This window comes from Pteronotus mesoamericanus, unplaced genomic scaffold (genome assembly GCF_021234165.1).
Source record: "Pteronotus mesoamericanus isolate MK-2021 breed Mesoamerican mustached bat unplaced genomic scaffold, CSHL_Meso_final contig_1189, whole genome shotgun sequence".
NCBI lineage: Eukaryota > Metazoa > Chordata > Mammalia > Chiroptera > Mormoopidae > Pteronotus > Pteronotus mesoamericanus.
This window is the reverse complement of record NW_026555038.1, coordinates 1,003,686-1,009,049: the sequence shown is the minus strand read 5'-3', so window position 1 is coordinate 1,009,049 and position 5,364 is coordinate 1,003,686. Positions and strand designations below refer to the sequence as shown.

Below are 5,364 nucleotides of genomic sequence, written 5' to 3'. Positions count from 1 at the left end.
CTTAGAGGCTTAAACGACAAACTGCTTTTTTCATTGCTTTTAGAGAGAAAGGGAGATAGAGAACATCGATGTGAGAGGGAAGCATCGATTGGTTGCCTCCTGTATGCGCCTGGACTGGGGGTCGTGTGCACCTGTACCCGAGCAGTGGACCAAGCGCTCACCCCATGCACGTGCGCTGATTGGGAATCAACCACAATCCCTCAGTTAACAGGCAACGCTTCAACCGAGCCACACAGGCCAGGGTAAACAACAAACTTTTATTATTATGGCCCCTGATTCTGTGGGCCATGAGGAATCTGGACTCAATACAGTAGGGCTAGCAATTTCTGCTGGGCCTGGAAAGTCCACTGTGTGTTCACAAACTGTTGGCGGCTGGCTGTAATGGCGACACTTGGGTCAAAGTCCCACAGCTTGGGTTTTGCCGTTGGCTGAATTCCTCGGTTCACCTCCAGGTGGTCTGTAGCCTTTCCCTCTTCGTGTGGCCTCTCCGTCAGGATAGCTGGACTTCTGACATGGCGGCTTGGGCTTCCAAAAAGGCACAAGTGGCTCTCGGTCCCATATTGAACTCGAGTTGGAAGAGGCGAGTCCGATCTCAAAATGGAGGGCCACGATCCAAAGGAACCAGAGCAGTTGAGAAAACTGTTTATTGGTGGTTTGAGCTTTGAAACTACAGACGATAGTTTAAGAGAACATTTTGAGAAATGGGGCACGCTCACAGATTGTGTGGTGATGAGAGACCCCCAAACAAAATGTTCCCGGGGCTTTGGTTTTGTGACTTACTCTTGTGTTGAAGAGGTGGATGCCGCAATGTGTGCTCGACCACACAAGGTTGATGGGCGTGTAGTGGAACCAAAGAGAGCTGTTTCTAGAGAGGATTCTGTAAAGCCTGGTGCCCATCTAACAGTGAAGAAAATTTTTGTTGGAGGTATTAAAGAAGATACAGAAGAATATAATTTGAGAGACTACTTTGAAAAGTATGGCAAGATTGAAACCATAGAAGTTATGGAAGATAGGCAGAGTGGGAAAAAAAGAGGATTTGCTTTTGTAACTTTTGATGATCATGATACAGTTGATAAAATTGTTGTTCAGAAATACCACACTATTAATGGGCATAATTGTGAAGTGAAAAAGGCCCTTTCTAAACAAGAAATGCAGTCTGCTGGATCGCAGAGAGGCCGTGGAGGTGGATCTGGCAACTTTATGGGCCGTGGAGGAAACTTTGGAGGTGGTGGAGGTAACTTTGGCCGTGGTGGAAACTTCGGTGGAAGAGGAGGCTATGGTGGAGGTGGCAGCAGAGGTGGTTATGGAGGAGGTGATGGTGGGTATAATGGATTTGGAGGTGATGGTGGCCACTACGGCAGTGGTCCTGGTTAGAGTAGTAGAGGAGACTATGGCGGTGGACCAGGATATGGAGACCACGGTGGTGGATATGGTGGCGGTGGAGGATATGATGGTTACAGTGAAGGGGGGAATTTTGGTGAGAACTACGGTGGTGGTGGGAACTATAATGATTTTGGAAATTACAGTGGACAACGGCAGTCAAATTATGGACCCATGAAAGGGGGGGGCAGTTTTGGTGGAAGAAGCTCGAGCAGCCCCTATGGTGGTGGTAATGGATCTGGTGGTGGAAGTGGTGGATATGGTAGCAGAAGGTTCTAAAAACTCAGCAGAAAAGGGCTACAGTTCTTAGCAGGAGAGAGAGTGAGGAGTTGTCAGGAAAGCTGCAGGTTACTTTGAGACAGTCGTCCCAAATGCGTTAGAGGAACTGTAAAAATCTGCCACAGGAGGAACGATGATCCATAGTCAGAAAAGTTACTGCAGCTTAAACAGGAAAAACCCTTCTTGTTCAGGACGGCCATAGCCACAGTTTGCAAAAAAGTGCAGCTATTGATTAATGCAATGTAGTGTCAATTAGATGTACATTCCTGAGGTCTTTTATCTGTTGTAGCTTTGTCTTTTTCTTTTTCTTTTCATTACATCAGGTATATTGCCCTGTAAATTGTGGTAGTGGTACCAGGAATAAAAAATTAAGGAATTTTTAACTTTTCAAAAAACAAAACAAAACAAAACAAAAAACAAAAAGGCACAAGTGGAAGCTCGCAGGACTTCTTAAGGCTTAGGCTTATCCCTAGCAAGCATCAGTTTTGCCACATTCTCTAATTTAAAGCAGGGCACAAGGCTAGCCGAGATTCGAGGAAAGGGGCACTCAATGACAAGAACACAGAAGCTAGAGTTTACCGGAGGCACCAAAGTGACTGCCCAGCACTGGCGAACTGAGAGCTATTTCAACAATTGAGACAAGACATGATGGTGGCTCGGATAAAGCTGTTAACAATGGAGATTGTGAGAATTCACTGGTTTCTGGACATGTTTGACAGGTAAAGTCGGGAGGATTTGCTGATGGCATTGCATGTGTGAGACAGAGAAGAGCCAAAGGTAATTTCGAAGTTTTCACATTGATCACCTGGAAGAATGACATTCACTGCGAAGCTGAAGACTGAGGAAGGGGAAGATTTAGGGGGCCTATCAGGAGTTCTGATTTGGAATTTTAAGTTTGGGTTTCCTACTGGACGTACAAGTGGAGATGTCAAGGAGCACGTGAATGTGCAGGTTTGGAGAAGTCCCGTGTGGATATGTAGGTTGCAAGTGGTCGGCATGTAGATGAAATGGAAAGCTGTACCATCACTGTGGCAACCTGAAAACAGGAAAGGGAAGTTACCGGGGGCCAGAAACCAGCAAGGAGCCCAGAGCTAGTATGGTGAGCAGAAACTGAAACTGAAACAGCGTAGGTCCTTGGCACTGAGGATGGGATTTTAATGTTGGTATGGCAACAGGAGATGCAGCTTTGGCCTTGATCAGACTTGCAGCTGGGTCAGGGAACATATAGCAAGGACTCAAGGAGAAAGCCAAAGAGGGGAAGGATTGAGGGAAGGAGACAGGGGAAGGGGGTAGGGGAAAGGGGTGGTGGGAAGGCGGAGACAAATGTATCTAAACAAAAAATAAATTTAAAAAAAAAGAAAGAAAAATTGCAAATAAAAAAAGAGAAAAAGACTTGGAGCTGGAATGAAGGTCCCATCATAAAGGATGAGAGTCTATTGAATGTCTAGCTGAGTAAATGAAAATTGGTACTCTCTGGAGAAATCCCAGAACAGTGTGGATAAGGAGATGGTCCTGAAACCTTTCAGAGAGAAAGAGCAGTTTTCTACAAAGGCTCAAATGTCAGATCATGCATCCGAATTCTCAGCTTTCTCATGAAAAGCTAGGAGGCAATAGAAATGTACCTTCAAAATACTGAGGAAAAAATAATTTTCCACTTAGAATTCTAACGTTACTGAGCTATCAAGTAAGGGTAGAAAATTATTTTCAGACAAGCAAAGCCTCAAAAAATGTTACCTCCAACGCACTTTTGGGACAAAACAGGAGAATTTGCTTCATTAAAACAAGAGCTAAACCAAGAGGATGAAAGAATTGGAACCAGGTTTTCTTCACAAGAGGGAAGGGATCTCCAAATGCTGGTGAATGGATATCCAAGATGATGAAGATGCTGCAGGCTTAGAGGACAACTGTTTCCTACTGGAGCAGGTCAGAAGACTCCAGAGGAGATATTCTAGTAGATGGAAGAGACAGAGTGTCTAATGGGAATAAATATGCTTGAGAGGAGATTTACACAGCTGGTGGAAAGTTTGAAGATACACTAAAATAAGAACACAGAAAATTGAGCAAAAAACCCCATTTAGACTTTTTTTTCAAAGGGAAAAAAAACAAAAATGAAAAGTTGCCAATTGACTGTACTATGTATCATGATTTCAGAGATGTTAAAGTAAGTGTGTTGGAATCAAAATCCAGTCGTTCATTTAGTAAGGGCCTGTGAACGGTAGGACTTTCTTATTTTTTCTTATTTATTGAGATATATTTCTTATACAGTCACAAACAAGTTAAGCAAATTCAACCATATGTTATTTAATTTTATAAAACAAAAAAAAAGGTATGAGGGCAATAAATTGACAATCTTTTATTTGATCTGTGTTTCTTGAACCCAGCTATCTTAAAACTGATTTCTTTCACAATTCCAGTAAATGCCTATCGCAACGCTTTATCTTATTCCAGATAACAACATGAGATAATTTCACAATTTTTTAAGAAACAGCAAAGCTCTTACTACTAAACCTCATTGAATCATCATAAGCAATCTCATCATAAACCTGGATATTTTTAAGCTAATTAAATCTATATTAAAAGAAACACTAGTTCAATAATACACATGCCAAAAAATAAAAGAATAGGCCCTGGCTGGTGTGGCTCAGTGAATTGGGCACCGGCCTGCAAACCAAAGGGTCACTGGTTTGATTCCCAGTAGGGGCCCGTGCCTGGGTTGCCGCCCAGGTCCCCAGTTGGGGGCGTGCAAGAGGGAACTGATCAATGTGTCTCTTACACGTTGATGTTTCTGTCCCTCTCTTTCTCTCTCCATTTCCCTCTCTTTAACAGTAAATAAATAAAATCTTTAAACAAAAATAAAAGTATAATAAAAATAAATTTTCAAGTTACACATGTAAAATGGGAACACATAAGCATATATACTACATTCCTTTCAGTTCCACCTCAGACCTAAATTCTATGAACACTAACTGCCTCGTCAAACAATCCATGAGGAAACTGGACCTGTCTTCTCTCGGTGTGGGAGAAGCTGCTAGGCTTGGCCTTAGAACTGTCAGCGGCCATGGATGCAGACAGCCCTGGCTGAAATTCTGCTCAGGCTCTCTCTTCTTTAACTTGCAAAACCTCCTCATACTGAAATGTGAAAGAACTTGAATCAGCCCTGTGAACCTTGGTCAGAAACTCCAGAACTTGCATTTTGGTGGTTTCAGCGTGGGTTCTCAGGCCCCATGGGAATTGAAATTGTGCAAGACCACTGTTAACCCCCTGCTGGTACTTCAGGTATTTTTCTTTCATGAAATCTTTGGTGGTGAGTTCCCTGGACTCTCCAAAGATGAAGTGTGTCCTCCTAGGATGTACCCCCATCAATTCAGAACTTCCCGGACTTCCTCTTTGGTAGCATGGTTTTCCTTCACGCAGATCACAGCCAGGATAGGTATCAGGATGCCGGTTTCGTGCACACGCTTTTCACTGGGCAGCATCCCCTCACGGGTGGATGGGGAGGCCACAGTAGTGATTAGTAGGATCCACTTCCTTCACATCAAGGCCAAAGATAATTTCTGTGAGCTTAGAGGCTCTCAGAAGATGTCAATGAATTAGTCTTTGTACATTTTGAAAGAACTGACTTTAAAGAGAGAGGAAGGGTGGGTGGAGGGAGAGAGGGAAAGAGGGAGACATTGATTTGTTGTTCCACTGATTCATGCATTCATT

The 5,364-nt window shown here is 43.4% G+C and overlaps 1 pseudogene; it reads left to right on the top strand.

Moving 5' to 3' along the window:
• Window positions 1–528: 528 nt before the first annotated feature.
• Window positions 529–2,029, top strand: LOC129077760 (heterogeneous nuclear ribonucleoprotein A3-like; annotated as a pseudogene).
• Window positions 2,030–5,364: the final 3,335 nt, after the last annotated feature.